The sequence below is a fragment of the Microchirus variegatus genome (assembly GCF_963457635.1).
Source record: "Microchirus variegatus genome assembly, chromosome: 20".
Taxonomy (NCBI): domain Eukaryota; kingdom Metazoa; phylum Chordata; class Actinopteri; order Pleuronectiformes; family Soleidae; genus Microchirus; species Microchirus variegatus.
Window position 1 is genome coordinate 21,406,449 of NC_139821.1, and position 10,055 is coordinate 21,416,503.

The window sequence follows — 10,055 nt, forward strand, 5'->3', positions numbered from 1 at the left end:
TGTGTTTTATTGTAATCTCGGGGCTCAACGAGATCTCTGAAAATCCCGTTATAGTTACGTAAACAGCGGTTCTCCTGAACAGCAGATCCTCCTGCTCCGGGCACTAGTCCGGGCACATCCGGTTGCGTACATTGAACCCGCAGAAGAAGAATAACGTCCGTTGTGGAGGTGTTTCACGAGCGACAGTGGCCGTTTCTCAATATCCATACTTGTGTGTACGTGCGTACTCCCGTACTTGTGAAAACGTCATCAGCCTCATGAGGCCTCAAACATGTGGTTTGTGTAATAAGATTTGACGTATTTATAGTATGACAGCGGCGCTGTCGGAGGTTATCAGCTCCACCTCTGTGGACGCTCGGTGCTCACAGTGTCCAGCAGAGGGCAGCGTTACCTCGGCCTGTCCTGATGAAATGATCCACTGGCTCAGACGGCTCCGTCATTACATACTTGGTGTGATCGATGGATTTGTTGTTGACATGATGTTTTTACTGCAAACGTTTTGACCTGAAAGTGTGAACTTTTGTATAATATTAATGTTTAACTTATTGTAAATTTGAATCTTAGATTTATATTAAAGTCGCACTGTCATTGTATATGTATTTACATATTAGTACATATAGTGTATAAAATATTCAAAATGTGAAAATAACAACAATATATGTATTTATTAAAAGTATTTTATATGTTCATTCATCGACACTGTAGGTGGCGGTAATGAGGCTTAAATGCTTCGCACCACCCGCCATTCAAACAGTAGAACAAGGAAGTACGCTGCTGTTCCAATTGAAGAATCGTGCTCGTGTACTCCCGTACTTGGCAAGTATGTACTTCAGTCATACTTCTCAAGTATGTACTTTCCAAGTAAGCAAGTACATACTGGCATACTTGGGTATTGAGAAACGGCCAGTGTCATCTGACTCTGGGTCTGACTCCGGGTCAAAGGTCGTCAAAGGGACTGCGGCGGGGAGTCGTGAAGAAGCTATTTTTAAACACTGTTAAAACAATGTTTTGATAATGAGGAGCAGTGCATCCACCGTTCCAGAGGGGGGCGCTGCGCTTCTGAGAACGGATGTGCTGGATAGTACTGGCCAATCACAAGACTCTGTCTTCTTGGGGTGAAAGTTCACTCAGAAAAACACCGTCAGAAAAGAGGATTTCTATCGGCTCGTTTACAGCAACTAGTAGATTTTTGACCATAAAAACAAGTTAATGTATGTAAGTAGACCTCTATAACTAACATATATGTGCAACAGGACCACTCTGTCACCTTTAACAAAAGAAAAAAAACTACTGCTGGTTACGAAGGACAGGATTAAAACATTAAACACTGTGTCCTGTTTATGGTGAATAAAAAAATAAAAATAAAAATAAGCTTCAGGGTAGCAAAGACGTGTGGCGACTGTTATAACGAGGAACAGAAAACAGGTCAACTTTCTACTGTTTACGACGCTGAAGTTGGCACCACATTCGCCTCCGGTTCACTTTAAGTTTCCGTTCCACCTTAAAAAGTGCAAGTTTCAGCCACTGGGTGGCGAGCTATTCTGCAGAGCAGTGCTGATCACACAGCTGTTGATATGGGGGTGTTTTTTGGTTTTTTTTGGTTAAAAGGTGCATATACATACAATAGATAAAAATATGCTGGTGCATACTTGTATTTATTAAACAACACAAAAATTAAACACTTTAGAAGAACAACATTCAATAATATTTAGTAATTTTAATATTTAATCATTACTAATATTGATATGTTTTTAGTTCTGTGAGGGGGAGATTGTTGATATAAATTGTTATAATGTTATTGATATAACACTGTGGAAATTTGGAGAAAATCCATTTCAAAAATCAACATTTTGATGTTTTTGTTGCAACAATTGCTGACTTTGCAGTGCAATTTTATTATTAAATGTAATTAAGACAATAAAGATTAATTTGACAATGTAAATCACTGGACATACTGTAAAAAATTGTCATGCATGGATTTCCAAGACTCCAAGCTGTCCAATCTGTATAATATCACTATGCTCCATAACAATATGCTGTATACAACTGACCATGTTGGACAGAGATGGGAGAGGGCGTTAGGCGTGCTGTGGGGGGCACAATGTCCTTCTCGGCAAGTCCTTCCACTCGGGAGCTATATTGCAAAGCACTTTGGACACTTATCGGGCATCTATTTGGGGCAGAACTGTGCATGTGCAGTGCATCATTTTTGAAATGGATTTTCTCCAAAATTCCACAGTAAATGTGGATATATGGAGCATCACTGGAAAGTTGAGAGGGTCTAGTATGTGAATCAGGTGAGACATTCAACGGGACACCTGATTTGGCCATTAGGTGGCACTGCAAAGTCAGCAATTGTTGCAATAAAAGAGTCAAAATTATGATTTTTTTAAATGGATTTTCTCCAAAATTCCATAGTAAATGTGGCTATATGGAGCATCACTGGAAAGTTGAGAAGCTGTAGTATGTGAATCAGGTGAGAAATTCAACGGGACACCTTATTTGTTCATTAGGTGGCAGTGCAAAGTCAGCAATTGTTGCAATAAAAGTATCAAAATTATGATTTTTGAAGTGGATTTTCTCCAAAATTCCACTGTAAATGTGGCTATATGGAGCATCACTGGAAAGTTGAGAAGCTGTAGTATGTGAATCAGGTGAGACATTCAACGGGAAACCTTATTTGTCCATTAGGTGGCAGTGCAAAGTCAGCAATTGTTGCAATAAAAGTATCAAAATGATTTTTGAAGTGGATTTTCTCCAAAATTCCACAGTAAATGTGGCTATATGGAGCATCACTGGAAAGTTGAGAAGCTGTAGTATGTGAATCAGGTGAAACATTCAACGGGAAACCTTATTTGTCCATTAGGTGGCACTGCAAAGTGGGCAACTGTTGCAATAAAAGTGTCAAAATTATGATTTTTGAAGTGGATTTTCTCCAAAATTCTCCAGTAAATATGGACATATGGAGCATCACTGGAAAGGTGAGAAGCTGTAGTATGTGAATCAGGTGAGACATTCAACGGGAAACCTTATTTGGCCATTAGGTGGCAGTGCAAAGTCAGCAACTGTTGCAATAAAAGTGTCAAAATTATGATTTTTGAAGTGGATTTTCTCCAAAATTCTCCAGTAAATATGGACATATGGGGCATCACTGGAAAGGTGAGAAGCTGTAGTATGTGAATCAGGTGAGACATTCAACGGGAAACCTTATTTGGCCATTAGGTGGCACTGCAAAGTCAGCAATTGTTGCAATAAAAGAGTCAAAATTATGATTTTTTTTAATGGATTTTCTCCAAAATTCCACAGTAAATGTGGTTATATGGAGCATCACTGAAAAGTTGAGAAGCTGTAGTATGTGAATCAGGTGAAACATTCAACGGGAAACCTTATTTGTCCATTAGGTGGCAGTGCAAAGTCAGCAACTGTTGCAATAAAAGTGTCAAAATTATGATTTTTGAAGTGGATTTTCTCCAAAATTCCACAGTAAATGTGGTTATATGGAGCATCACTGGAAAGGTGAGAAGCTGTAGTATGTGAATCAGGTGAGACATTCAACGGGAAACCTGTGAGCCCAGCCTCACCCAGACTCTTACTCATGCAGCCCCCAGGCAAATTGAGTTTGAGACCCCTGATCTATATGTAATATCACGTGTGTCCACCGGGGGGCAGGTTTAACAGTTGAACAGCCGTGAATAAATTCATCTACACGTAATATCACGTTTGTCCACCGGAGGGCAGCTTTAACATCTGAGCAGCCGTGAATCAATTCATCTACACGAAATATCACGTGTGTCCACCGGAGGGCAGTTTTAAGAGTTGAGCAGGTGTGAATTTATTATCCCTCGACTTGGAATCAATCTACTTGTATATGTAAGATTGAACAATTGAGCAGCAGTAATATTACGTTTGTCCACCGGAGGGCAATGTCAACTTTTGAGTAGCAATACTATCACATTTGTCCACCGGATGGCAGTTTAGATACAACTATTTTTCGAACTTCCACTTCCTGTTTGTCATTCAGAACTTCCGCGCACGCAGGTGCAGGAGGAGACACGCGGAAGGACGAGGAGCAGCGGTGACAAACATGTGGTGGCAACTGCTGCTGAAAAATGATTGTTTTTAATGTTGAAGACATACTTTATACTGTGACGCTGACCGTGACCGTTTTGTTTAGGAAGCTGTCGTTTCGTGTCGGCCAAAGCCAAGAGTTCCCGGATGTTCTGCTGGAGAAGCCACGCTGGATGAAGAAGACGAGCCGCCATGAAGACTCGGTGAGCGGCTTCTTTTACCACGCTGAGACATCATATTAATGTAGTTTCTACCCATTTATATTGATTAATTCTATTTTAAAAAACCAAAAAAAAAACAGACTGTATTACGTAGACATATTCTGATAATTCTGAAAATTAACTCGATTCAAATGTAATGTAAGTCTATGAGAAAATGAGCTACTTCTCACTTGATTAAAATGTAATTTAAGCTCTTAAATATAACGTGATGATAATTTTAATCCATTTTAGTAAGATAACAGATCAGTGTCTTCTCATATGAATCCTGATTTGTCTAAATAACAGCTAATATTGTCCACTTTTAAAATAAACCTTCTGTGGGGAAAAAAACAAACAAATGTCTTTTAATATTTACTTGCTCTAATTTTAACAGTGACCTGTCAATAGAATGACTAGAATTATTGTCTTAAACTTTTAACTGCATTAAAGATATTACTCTCACAATCTCCTCAAATAAACTTTAAATTCCTGTTTTTATTAATAGCTAAAACTAATTGATCGTCTTTGTCACTAGAGACTTTGAATTCTCCTGCTCAACCTACCAAATAAAATGATTAAACTAATCTTTCTGTATAGTATCTTTATATTTTAAATAACTGAATTGTCACTTTGTACAATGTTTGTCCAAATAAAAAAAATCTTAATTGTACTATGTTTCTATCACGTTTTTTTATATATAATTTTACAACAATCAAACATAATGTCGTCTTTTGAAAACCGTGCTGCTTTTTTCGTGTAGTTTCTATAATATAAATAAACCCAGTGTTCACAAAATAAATTTAAAACGAATATAATATTGGGTTGTTAAAGGAGTACAATTTTGGAAATGCATAAAATCATTATGTAATTATACAATCTTGCATACAAAAATAATCAAAAATTCGTTAAAAAAAAAAATGCTACTTTAATCCCATGCTCACCATAAAAATAGATTTACTTTAACTGATTATTAGACCAAAACTAAATATTATCAACAAGTACTGAACATGAACTATTATCATTTCTTCAGTGACTTATGTTAAGATTTCAATCAATAATCATTGAGTAATTTAACAGTAAACTGTAAATGTAAAGAGTGAAAATAAAGTTACAGCATTAAATAAAGGTGTACTGTCTATTTATTAAACGATCTAATCAAGTCCCTTTAGGATCTATTTTTAGACCAATTTATTTTTCCAACTCAGATTAATTCAAAAATAACCACACAATTACATTGCCCATCCAGTCTAAACCATAATGTCAGTGTGTCTCAGCAGGTGAAGACCATCTCTCTCTCTCTCAGCCAAAGAAAATACTCAAAGTTAACTGCAAACTAACACTTGTACATTTTCACAGAGACATGTTCAGCAGCTCTGTCAGTGATCAGTGACACAACTGCAGAGACAGTGTTTGAGTCTCAAACTTATCACTGAAGAGAACTTCTTTAATGATAAGTGCAAGTCTCTACTGTCTCTGCAGTTGTGTCACTGATTACTGACAGAGCTGTTGAACATGTTTCTGTGACAATTGTTAGCTGTTAACTTAGCATTTTATTTTGGCTGAGACAAATTTGTTATATTGTTTATACTTTGTCAGATTATTTGACTTTAACTCTAGATTTAATCTTGTTAATGTCTAACTTAGTTCAGCAGCTCCTCTGATTGTCTTGTTTGTTATAATTATTCTCTGTGCAGCTTGTGTCACTCTACATTTATACTTAGTAATCTTTTCTCCATGTTTTAATGTGTTTAACTTTACTTCATTCAGCTTCTCTGGTTGTTGTACTTTGTTATTATTTTTTGTCCTTAGCTCCAGTGTTAACTGGTTCATTGAATGTACTTAGTAAATTAGTTTTACTTCTTCTGTTCCTTATAATAAAGATACACATGAAAAAAAGTATAGTTCAAGTTTTTATTTTGAAACACAACAATCCCTGCATTGCACTATCTAAACGCATGTTTCTCTCTGGACAATGAGAGCTCAAGGGATTCTTGAACACTCTTCTTCCAAATGGCAGCAAATAAGAGACAAAACTGAAGTTCTTGCAAGAGTCCATCTTCATTCTGGAAGACAAAGCACAACAACTTCAACAAACACCACAGAAGTGGTGACATGCTGCAAGACAACATACTCACATGATGGTGCAGTTGTCTCTTCAAGGAGCTTCTGGTTTCTCAGCTAAGTGGAGCATCATCTCAACAGCATCCTGCAGAACACAAGACACCAAGTTACACATAGACAAATGGACCCTTGTTTAGCAGAACACTAATAAAGATTGTCCATGTGAGACACAATGACAGTCAACATAAGGCTGGGTATTCAATCATTTGGATTGTGGCTAACAGGAAGGACACGCGGACTATAGCAGTGAAGACGCAACATAAGTCACAAACACATCTAGGTAATTTAAACCAAACTTTCAGTAAGGGCACAATGGAAGACCTTTAAAATTACCTCTTCAGGTGTTAGCCTACAGCATTAGCACAAGTATTTAAAGATCAAGGTCTTGCAGATTAGCAGCTTGTTGCATGAATGACTCAAATCTAACAGCCCTTTTGGATTGTGGGTAACAGGAAGGACACGACTATAGTGGTTAAAAGACGCAACAAGTCACTCTAACTTGGGGACATTGGCAATTTCTAAATCAGTTAAAGTTAGACATGAGTCAAGGAGCTGTGACACTAAAGCAATGTAAACCCAACTTTTAGTCAGTTACTCCAAATTAAGCAAGGGGACAAAGAAGGAAGTTTATAAATGACATCTTCAGATGTTAGCATCTTCCAAATTAGCAGCTTGTATGAATTGCATTTGTGGTCAACAGGAAGGACTATGAGAGTGAAAAAACCAATGCCAGATTGAATAAAAGCAAAATGATTGACCTCAAATCAAACACCAACAAGTAACTTTGTTTAAATGCCTTTGAGCATGTTTATTAAACACAACTGCAAACAGTTTCTGTGAAGTGTACCTGAGGTGGTTCACATCCTGCATTACACCTTCAAACATTCCCAGAGTCTGAAGTAAAGACAAGAAAAAAGGGTCAAGCACATTTGTAAGAGGTCAATAAAGGAAAAACTGCAGATTATAATATGTCCTCTGGCGCCATCTTGTGGTCAAACAGTGACGCTGGAGATTTACCTGTTTCTCTAGCAGATTGTCCAAGCTTCAACTGCTGCAGGAAGTCAGGAATCCTGAAAAAAAATACAAGTTTATAAGAATAAAGAGCAAGAGGAGAATGTGAAATTTAAAGAACATTAAATGGTTAATCTCGATAAGGGAATCACAAACATTTAAGTCACTAGTCAAGGTAGCACTGGCTTAATGCATGTGTGCCATGATGTTAAAAAACAACATTTCTCTATAGAAAATGGTGCAGGGACTAAGTTTAAGATGCCATTATCCCCATTTGCTACAATTGCTGTGAGCAAGTGAGCACATTTGAGGATGTGGTTACAAAAAAAAAATGACCTGATGCAAGTCTGCTGCAGGGACTCAGGATGGAGCTTCTGTTCCATGTCCGAGTGACTCTGAACAGGAAGTGATGCTGACTCCGGGCAGAAGCGGAATAAGAAGAACCGGAAGTGAAGAGGCTGATTCAGGCCGTGTGTGATGGCTTTTTCCTTCACCTGGTGATGAATAATGATGCAAGTTAATGGCAAAACGCACAAATGGAATTCCACTAGTTTTCTTTTTCTAAAAGTCATTATCTACTGAAGACAATAGATATCCTGCAGAAGACAAGACACCAAGTTGGACATAAATGACAAATGGACCCTTGCTTAGCAGTACACCAATAAATGTTAGGGTAATTTAAATCCAATTCATGAAGACACAATGCATCTGCATTCAAACAAATTTGACATTAGCACAAGTATTTAAAGATCAAGGTCTTCCAAATTAGCAGCTTGTTGCATGAATCCTAAAGCCTTTTTGGATTGTGGGTAACAGGAAGGGCACAAGTCACTCCTACTTGAGGACAATATCTAAAGCACTGAAAGTTAGACATGGGCATCAAAGGGATGCAAAACTAAAGCTTGATACACATCAAGGCAATTTAAACCAAACTTTTAGTCAGTTACTCTAGGTTTAAGCAAGGGGACAATGTAAGACATTTAAAAATGACATTAGCCTACAACATTAGAACAAGTTTTCATGGCTCCATGTCTTCGGAATGAGTAGATAGCTTTTTGGAATGTGGCTAACAGGAAAGACACAAGGACTATAGTAGTGAAGAGAAGACTACAGCGTGAGAGAATTTACTCCAAATTAAGCAGGAGAGGATGGAAGAAATTTAAAAAAACATCTCCAGATGTCACCAACATGAGAAGTATTCAAAGCTCAACATCTTACAAATTAGCAGCTTGTTGCATGAATGTGGCCAACAGGAAGCACTATGGTAGGGAGTGGAAAAAACAGAGTCCAGATTAAATAAAAGCAAAATGCTTCACCTCAAATCAAACAAGTAACTTTGAGCATAGGTTTATTCAACACAACTGCGAACATTTTCCATGAAATGTACCTGTGCAGATTACTTGAAGGGGTTGACTTCCTGCATGACTCCTTCAGACATCATCCCCAGAGTCTGAAATAAAGACGAAAGGGTCAAGCACATTTGTAAAAGTCCAATAAAAGGAAATCACAAGATTAAAGTCCACCCTCTGGCGCCATCTTGTGGCGAAAAAGAACAGATAGTGGATGGGGATTAACCCGCTTCTCTGGCAGATTGTGGACAAAAGCTTCCACTGCTGCAGGAAGTCGCACACAGGCCAGAATCCTGAAAAAGAAATGCACGTAAAAAAAAAACCGAGCAAGGGGGAATATAACATTTAAAAAATTAAAATTACAAAATCAGTCTTGCAGCTCGTACCTCTGGCTGCATGGACTTCAATGGATGTATTTTCTAAGAAGCGGCCGGTCTGCAGGCCGTGAGTCATGGCGTCTTCTTTCACCTGGTGATGAATAAGGATGCAAGTTAACGGGAAAAAAAAAACCCACACGTACACAAAAGGAATTCCACTAGTTTTCTATCAAAAGTCATTATCTACACACCTCCTTCGTGTGTCTCGGTGTTACCGCTGGAACCTACAAATGGATGAAAACAAAAGTTTAGTGAAAGGTGGGAATCTTTCGCAAACGTCAATGAGACGAATTGTTCAGCTTGATCCAACGGAGCCGGAACAAGTCCTAGATACAAGGGTTTTGGAAAGAGAGTCACTTATTAAAGCGTTAGTTCACAAAAATGGCAGAAAGTTGAACGGGGTTTGGTTTGTGGCACTCACCGAACAGACATCACGGCGGGTGGATGAGCAGTATTTCAGCCGCAGAGTCTGTTAAAAAAAAAAACAAAGACACGTTAGAAAGAAACAACGCGTTCAAACGTGAACAAGATTAAAGACAAAAGGATCGACTGAGCGTTTTTACTTCACCTTCAGTTCAGGCTCAGCTGCTCAAGTGATGATTCACTGAGGTTCAGCGGAGAATGAAGCATTTGAAGGAGTTGGCTTACACACACACACACACACACACACACACACACACACACACACACACACACACACACACACACACACACACACACACACACACACACACACACACACACACACACACACAGGTGTCAGTGGTTGGCCTAATCACCTGCTCATTTACGTCACCTGTGATACCTGGCCGCTGGGGGGCGTGGTCTCTGCTCCACGTGACCTCGCGTGCTTCTCTTTTTAAAACAGTCGTTTTTGTCTTTCATACTAAAACTACTTCTAAACAACAATATAAACTCTACCTCCTATC